A 13,338-nucleotide genomic window follows, 5' to 3' on the forward strand; every position below is an offset into this window, starting at 1 on the left:
GCTGTTTTTCTCTTTGCTGTGCTTACATACTGCCAATCACATTAAGATCATTTCAGGAATGAGCTAAATGACTTATCTTTTTCATAAATGAACCTTTTAGCCATGTTAGAAGAACAGAACCGGTAATGGAGAACAGTAATAGACATGTTCATTAAAATGCTCAGTAAGTTTGATTTCCATGGTGGCTCCTAACTGCACTGCCCTACAATGGCCAAATGGGGGAGTACAGAGATCACTCTAAAATACAGAGCATGCAGCCCTGGTGTTTATTTAAATGAGGCATGACCATTTTCCCTACTAGTGTCCTCAGTTCTGTGGTAACTGTTAGAAATGCACAGTAGAACACTGTGCAATCAATGGAGCCAACACAAGAAAACAAGTGTGCGTCCAAAAATGGCATTAAAAAAAAAAAAACATGGCTAAAGGTTTTGATGTTTGTGCTGTGTGCTATAACAGCAATAATGCTGGCCTTGAAGAAATTTTTATTTACGTTTCGGCATTTAGTTTCGGCATTTAGTTGAGTGTTTTACATGGCTTATATTTTTATGTATACAATCTATTTATACAGCTGGATATTTGCTAATGTAGCATAACTTGAAGCGCTCAATGGCAGTGCCTCTAGTGGGAATCAAACCTGCAAACTCAGATTTGCCCACATCATTCCCTAACTGTTATGCTACACTACTGCCCTTTAAGTTGGGAGTATGCTCCAAATTATGTGCCAATTTACAGAAAATGCAGAACAGTATTACTAGTTTTCCCATCATTTATTTGGCTACCTTTATGTTTAAATGATTTATCCTTAGTTACATTTTTTTTATCTGTATTTATTGATTCATCCCGCCCACCACTTTTGTAAATGATTGTATGTTAATTACTGTATGTTTCTTGGTATAAATGTTTGTTTGTAAACGTGAATGTTGTATGCTGATAATGGGATAATGAAGTATTCTATCTATCTATATACTGTATCTACTTTACAATCGGTATTTGTTTTAAGTTACAAATATGCAAGAGCTTGTTATTTTAATTTTGTAAAATTAACTTGACAACCAAGTGCATAAACATCCATTCTGGAGTGTAAGTTTTCATCAGCTGTTTAAAACGACAGGCCCAAATTTAAAGTTTTCAGAGAGAGACATGCAGACACAAACATACATGCAAACATACATACATCCTAGCTCAAAGAAACATAGGAGTGGATTCAGTCATTTTTCTTTACCATGAAATTATTACCTGTCTGGAACCTCTGCTAGTTTCTGTTTTCCCATATTTCTGTACTGCCATAGTTTTGTGTAATTTCTGTCAAACAAAAGCACCATTTCTTGTAGGACCCCGGAATTTGTTTCAGTAATCAGCGTTGTGGTGTTGTAGTCGTTGGCTTGGGTGTAGTAGTTTTAGAATTTACTCTTTTAGCTCACCAAAGGAAGCTATGTACTTTGAACCCTTGTATGCCAAAATGGGGATATTTTAGCTGAGCTTCATGTTTGAAACACGTTATAGGTTCTGATCTGATTAAACATGTTTTTGATGCAGTGGGATGAGTTTATGTAAATGGATGATATTGAAATGTGAACCAAAAGTTTAGGTAATTTGAAAATTGAACGTAAAATGACCTTGAGTAATGAGTAATGGTTTAGTCAATTTAATGGTAAAAATCATAGAGTCAGTGTTACAGAAATTTAGATTGCATCTATAAATCTGGTTGCTTATAGTCAGCACTTCTGCTTTCTCCAGAGCACTGCATAATAAAGGGCATGACATGATACCAGTCTCTTCAGTGTTTCTTTTTGCAAGGTGAAAGGCCTCTAAGTATACCTTGTCAGCCAATAAACTCAAGTACAGTATGAAGGGGTCTCTCCTCTCTGGAGACACATGGTGTACCAGTTTTCTTTGCCATAGATCGATAAATCATAAGATAAAGAACATGTACTAGTCAAGGGTATCTGTTTAGCATTTCAACATCATAATGGAATGTGCAGCAAAAGAAGCTGTTATGTCAGATATGAATGAATTAAAAGATAAAAAACTTAATTTTTCTCTTCAGCCCCTGCATTAATATACACAATATAGAAGATGTATGCTGCACTCGAATTAATCACAGAAAAAAAAAAAACATTTTGACATTTCCCCAACAAGGGTAACATATATAATTTCTGAATATTCAATGTTAATCTAGATTTGAGGTATTCAGCCATTTGAAGTTAATTATAGAGTTTTATGCATACAACATAAGACTTAAAGTCCCCAAACCTGAACTTGATATCGGTCCATAAACATTCCCGCCCCCCATATTCCATTACTGTCAATCACTTAAAAATTGTGGAGCTATACAATATTTTGTTGAATTTAAGCACAGTTCTCATAAAGTAGTTTTGCTCTTCCAACTGGGAAAGAACTCTGCTTGACCTCAGATTGGATTTCATCAGCCTAGGTTCAATACAAATTTGTTTTTAATTTTAAAACTCAATCAAGTGCAAGTATTTTTCCTCACAAACACAGTTTGGGAAATTCATTTTAATGAAAACTGAGCTGTGTATTGAAAAAAGACTTAATGAAAAACATTGATTGATTCCATTCCCTTGTTACAATATTTAAATCAGTCAAAAAATCAAGTATGATGAAAATATCTTGCTTTTCCGCCTTCTGACAAACACAGAATGGTATATAAGTTTGCCCTTCCAAACAATGGTAATGACAACGAAAACAAATTCATGCCATTGCACGTGCAATTTGAATCTCAGCTGTCTTAGCGGGCACAGGGGATAGTCAGAGCCTAATTTGCATACTGCAGTCCTGCTGTTGCACAAATCACAGGAAGTCAAGGGTCGCATCTGTTAATTGCACATCTGAAAGGCAAGACCATCTCCTACTTCAGCCTGTTTCTGAAAACTCCCCAGTGAGAGGTTTCCAATCGCAATTTTAAACTGTGTTATAGGATGAATTAGTTGACAATTTATTTATTTTTAAAATGTGACATCTCCTTGGTGGCCTGTCCGGGGTGTATTCCTGCCTTTGCCCAATGCACGCTGGATAGGCTCCAGCACCCCCCGTGTCCCTGCCCAGGATAAACGGGTATACATAATGGATGGATCTCCAATCCTACCTGAACTTGGAATGTGTAATTCTCAAACTATGTGCAAGCATGGTAATATTTGCCCCTGGCTTGGGTGAGTGAAGACAACTTGCAGTTCTCCTTTAAAACATGAGCTGCCAACCAGATGCTCTTTTCACAACACAGCCGCAAGCCGCACACGTGCAGAGTGGGGGGCAGAGGAGACCCAATTATATGCGTGCGCAGAGAACAAACCACAGGCGCCCGGAAGGGCAACAGGGGTCGCTCGAGCAGTGAACACTGCTATCCTGACCAACTGAATCTCTATGTATCCCTTGAGCAACGTGAAGCCACTGGCAAGGGCCAGATTCCATCCAAGACTGTGGTCCTCACTCATGCAAGTAGCGCTTTTACCGAGTGAGACCCAGTAGCCTGTTGACTAAAAAAACTGAAGAGTTGTTTGCAGTTTTGATGACTGATCTAGGGTTAGGCTAGAGTTCCTTACTCATATTATTCCACAAGCTGCTGTCAGAATAATGCAACCAACACATTTACAGCAACATTTACAGAGATACAGTTACAGAGTTATCACATATCCAAAGTTCATTTATAGGACTTTTAAAATATTTGTTTTCATTTATAGGACATTTGTGGAAAGCGCATTTGCCAACAAAAGCTGTTGTGCTTGTTTTGTTTCTAGCCTCTGACACATTGCAACCATCCAGATCAAAGATTGTGATTGCAGGTTTGTAGTTTTCTTGGGAAAAATAGACAAGGATGATTGCATACTATTTTACATTGTGTAAGAAGTTATCGTCATAGCAGTTGTATTTATGTATCCACAAGGTGGCAGCAGAGAACATGACCCCAAAGTGAGTGACATGACACTGTTTCCTGGTTTGCAAATTAATTCCAATCTGCCACAATGTCTTGCCAGTTTATTGTAGCGTTTATCACCATCACAAAATCCTTAAACATAAATGGAATCTGGGGTTAATCTCTGTGAACAGGAGCCTGAAGAAAATAACTAGGATGCTTCAAGAATTCACCATGTTTCCATCTGTCTTCAGTAGCTAGGCTAACATTTACACATGGTTTTCTGATGGTATAAACACACAGAAATTGAAGATCACAGTCTTTCTTCAACTGTAAGAAACATATTAGCTAGTGTTGATGATGGGTGAATATTGGTGAACAGTCCTTTTCAAGTATGCGCTCATTTTTGCTTTCAAGTACTTTGGAATTTCAAAAGATCAGCAATAGTTCAAAGACCCTGGGTAGTCAATCATTGCTTGTTTTATGTTCCTCACTGCAGCAGTGAAAAAGTTCAAGGAAACTCTTTTTTATCACCAATAAAACGACATTCATGTACCACTGAAGCTCCATTCTTTCTCCAAAACTCTCCAGGCTTTGGTTGATGAAATAAAACAAGTTAGAAAGCAAAACTAAATAAATAAATTGAGAAACTCATTATCAAACATGTCAGAGTGGTACAGAGACTAAATTGAGTCCATTCAATGTCCCTCTCCTAAAGGCACAGCCTTTATTATGTCTGGCTTGACAATGGCCACAAGGCACACTTGTGCCAATTACCAGTGAGCCACAGAAGCAGAAACAACTGACAGGAGCCAAAAAGGAGCAGCCTTCTCTGCTCGTCCACAGTCTCTCCCAGTATCCACCCTCCCAGCTCTGACTAGGATATGTTCTGTCCCCATACTGGCCCATGGAACAAGGAGGTGAAATAGCGATGGTTGAGACAGGCTTTGATAAGCCCAGAGGACTGGACAATATGGTGACTTGTGGCAATAACCCTGGCACAATGATGAGGTACCCACCCAGTCTCTAATTGTGCTATCTGTGGGTGTAATAGCTGGGTAGCCCTGGGTAGGCCACTGTAGCTAGATTCATAAATTCCATTAGTAATTCTGTTAGGCAGGCATTAATATACTCAGAGATCATACCCTCTGTTTGTCTGTTGATCTATAATGGAGAATGTGGAGTGCCAGCCTATTGGCTTTGGCTTGCCTGCTGAGCCTCTTCTTTTTAGAAAAAAATTTCTGAAGCTGTCTCACTCAGTCACCAGGAATGTGATGCTTGCATTCTACACCACATTTGCTCTAGTGCAGGGTGTGGCTACCATGTCTGGTGATGAGGGAGAAAATCTGACACCACAAAAACTGGACACCACCAGGATTATGCACACGAGCCTCTGCACACATGGAGGTAGAGCACCAGTTTTATTTTCACCAGTTAACAATCAGATGAGATTTGAAATTTGCCCATAGCAGCCTTGATGACATCAAATTTTCATCAGAGAACCTATTTATAAAAAATGAAAGATCAAACCAAACAATTATGATGTAAGGGCTAATTACAATGGGTTGTTTGTGGATAAATCTTGTGTGATCTTGAAAAAAAAATCAAGGAAGTTTGAATCATAATATTAAGACCTAATAGTAAGAAGTGGAATTCTATCACTGGTCTGCAGGTCTTGATTTAAGACATAGACAAGGTAATGAACACCACTTGAGAATATTGCTTGATAGACTTTAAAAATGGTCTATTCACATTCCATTTGCCTAATTAGTCACTGAGGACCACTTTAGCCTAGGTCACACAATGGATGGATGGGATGCTGGGTCTATGAATAATTTCAGTTTTGGTTTGTAGATTTTTCACAAAACATTTCAATATTTCAGCAGAAAGATTATTAGTGAAATGTCAGGAACCAGCACTGAATGGCAGCTGGCATTGATCTTAAACTACAAAATATTTTAGAGGCCACTTGTCATGGTTCTGTGTTTTCCTGTCTGTGTTTCCCTTGTTGGGCCGCCAGATGGCGGCACTTCTGTTTTGTGTCCTGCTCCCCCCTGTTAGTTGTATTATTGTTGTCTCGTTATTCTATCATTGTTCCCACCTGTGTCTTGTTATCCCCTCCTTTTCTGGGTTGATTGTTTTTTGAGTTCACCTGTGTCTTGTTACCCCATGTCTATTTAAGTTCTTTGTTCCGTTGACTCGGGTGCTGGTTCCTTGTGTTTGTTTGACTTACATGTGTCTACTTGCCTGTGTTTTGACCTGCTTGTGTGTGTGACTGTTTCCGCCTGTGTGTTTCTGCCTGTTAGTTCCTGCCTGGTTTCTGTCCTACCTGTGTTCTGCTCTGTGTGTGTTTTGAATTTTGAGTTTTCTGTTTTGTGTTTTTTGGTAGTGCCCTGCGTGGCCTTTTGGTTTCCTGTTTTTTTTGTCCCCTGTCATGTAAGTAAAGTCTTTGTTAATTTTCCCTTTTTGAGTTTGTGTTTTTTTTCCCTCTGCGTTTGGGTCCCCCCAACCCGTTACGTGACACCACTTCCATCATCAAGGCAATTTAATGGTATTATGTTGAATGAAAAACAGCATTTAAAATGTGACAATGAGCAAATTCTGAATTTTTAGAGGGCTTAAGAGACATTTTCTGCATTAATGAATGTGTGGAAGCTTTATTATTTTTTAAACTATTGTAACATTCCCATCCCGAAAATCCACAGTTATTGTACATCATCCATCAAGAGCACTGAAGTTTAGCACTACAGTAATATGCAGTATGAAAATACCATATTCAGAGAGCTCCTAAGTGGTTTATCCACTAAATTACAAAGAAAGAACCGGTTCCAATCCTGACTATGCCAGCACCAAATGTCCATGGCTGGACATGCTTCAGAGAATGCTTACACTAGCATGCTTCCTCCCAAATTAACAGAAGACGCTGCTGTGATGAGAGGTTTTTTTTTGTTTTTGAAAAACTTTCTTGCTTTAGCAGTATGTTTGGGATCATTGTCTTGCTGTAGGATGAAGTGCCATCCAATGAGTTAGAAGACATTTATTTGAACTTGAGCAGATAAGATGCTTCTGTACATTTCAAAATTCATTCTGCTGTTGCTATCAGCAGTTATATAATTGTTGTAGACAAGTGAGCTAGTACCTGTCACATCCATGCCCAAACCATAACACCCCCACTACCGTGCTTCACCGATGAAGGGGGATGCTTTAGCCAGTTCCTTTTGGCCTCCAAACATTGCTCTTGTCATCACTCTGATACAAGTGAATCTTGGTCTAATCTGTCCACAAGACCTTTTTCCAGAACTCTAAGGGCTCTTTTAGGTACAAGCTGTAACCTGGGTATCACGTTTTTGAAGCTAACTAGTGGTTTACATCTCACAATATAGCCTCTGAAGTTCTGCTTGTGAAGTCTTCTGCAGACAGTAGTCACTGACACATCCACACATGCACCCTGAAGAGTGTTTCTGATCTGTCAGACAGGTGATTGGGGTTTTTTCTTCATTATGGTGAGAATTCTTTGGTCATTAACAGTAGAGTTCTTCCTTAGCCTACCTGGCCCTTTGCGATTGCCGAGCAAACCAGTGTTCTTTCTTCTTAATAATGTTCCAAACAGTTTATTTCAGTAAGCCTAAGGTTTGGCCTATGTCTACAGACTTCAAAGGCAATCAAAACCCTAGAATCAAGACTGGATATAGAAAGCTCTTTTATACCTGCACCAAGAAAGCAATTGAACACACTTGAATCATCTGAAACACCTGTGATGCCATTTGTCCCAAACATTATGCTGCCCTAAAATCAAAGCCTATGTATAAAAGTGCTGTAATTTCTGTATATAATGTATATACCAAACACCAAAGTGTTTTTACCATGTAAATACCCTTAAATAAGAGAAGCTAAGAATGTACACTTTAACCGCATGTGAGTTATTTACAAATAAATTATTATATATTATTGAAATTGTGCAGAAACAAATCAAGCAAAATATGTCCCAAACATGGAGCTCACTATGTAAAACATCCATGCTGTAGATCATCAAAATTAGCAGGCAGCACACACACAAAGAAAAAAAAACCATATCATTTGATTAACATTATTTTTTAAAACAAATTAATATAATTAATTAAACTATATTTTATGTTCCCTATACATTTGCATGTTCTTCATGTTGAATTTGTTTATCTTATAAATTAAAATTGTGATGGGGTATTCCAGACAGTTCAATAAAGATAAAAAAAGAGAATCAAAAATTCTAGCATTTGTATAATTGTGAAATAATTATATATCTGCAAAAAGCTGATGAGATATTCTGTTAGTTTGCCATTTGTTGTTAATTCAGCAGCATTTATAATCTCTTATTAGGTACCCTGTGGCTGCCTGTGCCAGCTTTTGCTTTGATGTGCTTGTGCAATGTGTCCACACTGGTGCATTGATCTTCTTGGTAATTTAGTATCTCCATGCAGCACTAACATCGCCACTACACTACCCCCCTGGGGCCTTCTGCATCTGCTTGTGGAAAGCCTGGGCCATTTAGTACTGTCTACAGCAGTGTGTGACACTGTGTGACAACATGTCATTACCTTTCATTAGATTATATGGATATTTAGGTTTTTTAGACAGACCCCCCCCCCCCTAGAAAAACGTCCCTTGTACATACCGAATTATCAGCTTCACATCCAGTTCTACCGTCTCTTTTCTTTGTCGTGTCTTCCTCTCCTATCAGCACCTTCCTGCTTTTGTGTCTGCAGGAAATCAATGACCTCATCCAATGTTGACCAGGTGTTATCTCATCCTTCCTCAGGTTAGATGTTTGTGTGGACTCACCTGAGTGTTTGATTCAGTTGAATTCAGTTCCACTTCACTATCCAGAGAGGTACTACACATAATAAAATGTCATACGAACATACAATTATCAACTCGTATTGCGCATACATGATCAAGACATCGGCAGATTAAAACATGAAGTAAGAAAAATGCTTAAAAACCTTTGTAAAAAAACCTTTAAAAAACTGTTTGTCATAAAAATGACAATTCACTCATTTTTTTTCTCTTTTCTCAGCAGGAAGCCAACATCCCAACCCAACACCCAGCTTGCACACCATTCCTTTAAATAGCTGAATATGAAGTAGAGTGATCCAGGCTAAATATCTTTCTCAAGGGCTCAACCGCAGTGTTCCATCCAGGATTTTAAAGTGCAATCTTTAGATTAAAAGACCATTTAATGGCAAACTGTCCCACAGTGCTGCTCTCCTCCACATTCCTATCACTACACTGTGCAAACTGGACCAGAGGCAAAACTTCAAATGCCATTTAGGATTAGGCTTCTTACAATGACTTATCCAAATTTGGTGGGAAAGCTTTTTCCTATGGGCAATGAAGTCTGACTACTTCAAAGCACAAAATTCCGTTTTTTTATTTTAGAATTGTATCAAATTCACTTGTCCTCAAAACAAGCTTTCAAAACCCACGAGAAAGCTTGTAGGCATAGATTGATTGCCGGTACACTGCCATGAAAAAGTATTTGCTCTCTTCCTGATTTACTACTGATTTATTGTTGCATATTTCTCACATGGAATGGTTTTAAATTTTTAGACAAAATCTAATATTAGACAAAGCAAAAACCACATTAAAAATTATTATTTCATTATTATTTCATTTATTTAATGAAAAACGTTATCAAACACTCATATCACAAATGTGAAAAAGCAATTGCCCCCTTAGTTACTCAATCAAGCAATTAACCAAATTGAATTGATAATTACATTCAGCTGATTTAACACAGCTAGGCTTGATTGCAGCCAGCCCTTTTGAATGTAAACCTCACTCATATTGAACCTTACCATCAGAGTGAAGTAGTCATCACAAAGTATCTACAAGCGCACTATGTCACAATAAAAGGAAATTCCAGAAGAGATGAGAAAAAGTTGCTGAAATATGTAAGTCTGGAAAGGATTAGAAAGCCATTTATAAGGCTCTGGGACTCCATCGAACCACAATAAGAGCCATTAACTCCAAAAGGAGAACATTTGAAACAGGGGTGAATCTTCCTATGAGTGGCCAGCCTGCCAAAACTCCAAGGGCACTGCAACAACTCATCCAGGCAGTCACAAAAGTTCCCAGTAGAACATCAAAAGAACTGCAGGCCTCTCTAACCTCAGCTATGGCCAGTGTTCATAACTCCACAATAGGAAAGAGACTGGGTAAAAATGGGATTCATGGAAGAGTAGCATGGCAGAAACCACTGCTAACCCAGAGCAACATCAATGCTCATCTCACAAAAGAGCACATGGATGATCTCCAAGATTTTTGGGATAATGTTCTATGGACAGATGGGTCAAAAGTGGAACATTTTGGCTGACACAGGTCCCATTATGTCTAGTGTAAAGAAAATACAGCACTCTACAGTAAAAACATCATAGCAACAGTCAAACATGGTGGTGGTAACATGATGGTATGATGATGTTTTGCTGCCTTTGGACCTGGATGACCTGCCATGAATTCTACTCTGTACCAGAAAATTCTTAAGGAGAATGCTCGGTCATCTGTCAGTGAGCTGAAGCTGAAGACACAACACTACCCACACAGTGTCTGATTGCAAAGATCCAAGTTCCAAAGCAAAGAAAATGTATTTAAATAGTCAGTTTCCACACAGTATAATGTTCAGTGTTAAATCAAGTCTTTCAGAGTACATATGGTCCCAACTGGACTCACATGTACTCTGATAGAGTTGAATTAATACTGGAAATTTGACTGTGTGTACTGGTTACTTCTCATGTATTCTTGTGAGTATGTTTCCAGAGAAATATTTTGGTAGGAATTATAGTAGGCTGGTTGCATTTCCAGCTCCATGAATCTTTCAAGCCATGTTTAAAGTAGATAATCTTGACTATCTTGTGCATTTACCTATTGGTGTGTATTCATTATGTCAGTCTCAGTTCTTACCATTGAATTTCCTAACAGAGTGTATTGAGATGTGAGTGAACGGAGACTTAAGCTTTTTAACATAGTAAAAGCAGCCCTTATTAACACTGATTAATACAATTTGTGCTTTATGTGCCAAATGATTAACTTAGAGGGTAATTATTATACGACACAGTTGTAATTCGATTATAAAATCATAATTTTAAATTCAATTATAACACACTTATGGTAATCAACTGTTAGGCACATTGTCTGAACAAATGCACGAGGTCTGTGGCATAGAAAAGATTATTTCAAATGTTTTCATTAGTGTGCAAACTGTCGCCATGATTTTCTCCCCCAGATTAAACAGACAGATTATAGCCCTCGTTGTCTGTGTATATGCCGTTCTAAAGGTTCATTCTTGGCTTTGTACTTACAGAGGAAATCAACATTGCACTATAATCAAGTGATATGGTATAAACACAAATTTCTGGTGTGCTCACAAATGAGCATTTGGGGTTAAAACATTGTCTGTCACAAATGGCCCTAGGGGATCCACTTTATCAGTGAGTGCCTACCCTGCACCTGTCACCCTTCCCTCCCCGCCACCTTGACCTTCTCATTCACTCATTTAAAGCACACAGCATATTTTTAATGGAGTGCTTAGTGCTACTGACTGACACCTCCATCCATCTTTGAGTAGGATTCAGCCTCCTCTTCCCAGGTCATTGGGAGCAGCCAGACAAGGCAGCCTCATTATTCAGGAGGCTCAAGGCTTCATGTGCAAATCCCAGCTCTTACCTTTCAGACATTTTTGACGGCTCGCAGAACAACACAGATCGCTCTGGGAGCCAAGGAAACATTGACAATGGCCTGTTTAGTCTGCCTTTCTCTCAGAATGGGTCAATGTTTTTCAGAAGCAATTACAGCCCTAAATTCCCGTCATAGCCAGGGGTTCTTAATCAACACTCCGCGCCATTCTGGAACGCCTGACTACTTACTCCAATCTATGTGCCCCAGCTAGCATCTGCATGACTTGTAGATATAGCCAGACCTCTACTGTCCATCACTGTGCTGCTGGCTCCCTCCATTTTCTCCAGGAGAGCAGAAACAATGGTTACCACCCACCAATAAGAAAAGACACATTTTCTGTTGTGGCTCTTAGGTGAAAATCATTGGTATCACTAAATCACTTTTGTTTTATGAGCCCTGGTGATGTATTCCAGGCCATGGTACTGACCAGAAATAAAACTGGACAATTTATCAAAATGTCTATGTAATGTAATAATAGGTGCCCTAGACGAGCCCTTCTGTAAAGCTAAGAAATCTGTGTGTGTGTGTGTGAGTGTGTATGTGTGTGTGTGTGTGTGATTAAAGTCTCTACTTGTCCTTTCCAGATATGAGACCAGAATTAAGTTGGAGAGAAGAGAAACTGACTTTGGGATGAGGCATCACGAATAGTATCGCATTTAAAGCCTTCCTTGGTCTCCGTGGCACAGTGGACATGTAGTGGAAAAGGGAAGCAGAACATGTCTCTGCAAAGAATTATACTGTCTGACTGGGAGTTGCACACCATTTGCCCATTGCCAACTGTGTGCGAAGTTCAATATCAGAGTGACTAATTATCCAATCCAATTTATCAACCAGGCTCAATAAAAATCAATTTTTAATATAAGTTCTTCTAGACTTTAGTGTCACACACATCCTGTATACATGGGTGTGCAGTTAAATGAGGTGTATGTTTGCCTCTGTTTGACTCTGCCCCTTGATCTCTGCTGGGCATTACAAATTACAGATTTACCTTGCTGAGCTAAAGCTCAAGAACCAATCGTCTTCTTATTCAGGGGATGACATCACTTGTTTTAATGGGTGTTCTCATGCCCCATTGCTCTTCTGAACTTGTTACATTACTAAATATCCTCACATGTATACTTATGTACTTCACATACATCACATTTACCTTTGGTAATATAGAATAAATTAATCGAAATGAATCTATAACATTTTAATTTAAAGGGGGACCAAAACAAAGTAATATAAGTCTAAGATAAACACAGTCCTCATGAAACTTTTAAATTAGAAGATTATGGAAGGAAGCCATGTGTGAAGTCAAGTGTGAAATGGCCTCTGCCAGGCATCCTTATACTATGGTCTTTTCTCCTAGTTCGACTGAAGCCTCAGCACCTGGGTGGATTAGTTCACTGTGTGCACTGAATTATTGAAAACATCACAATGCTTGAATCAACTTTGGAAGTGATGGAAAATCACTGCATCTTTGATCGTAGGGGAGATGCACTTTGGGCAAATTGCATTACATCTTATTATTATTCTATATCTGCCTAGCTAAACCTCCAGGGTGACGCACACAGCTTGAATCTGACATGCTATCCATTTTATGAAATAGAAATGCGCTGAAGCAAGGCTAGGTCCAATTTTGTTCACTACCTTTCTTCAAGTGTACACCAATGGCAGTGATTCACTCAGGACTCTGTCTCACAACTTGTGGGTCAAATTTCTCTGGCCACAACAGAAACGGCTCAAGTAGAACAAAATCTCAATTGACCATAGCT

Source organism: Anguilla anguilla, chromosome 8 (genome assembly GCF_013347855.1).
Source record: "Anguilla anguilla isolate fAngAng1 chromosome 8, fAngAng1.pri, whole genome shotgun sequence".
Lineage (NCBI taxonomy): Eukaryota > Metazoa > Chordata > Actinopteri > Anguilliformes > Anguillidae > Anguilla > Anguilla anguilla.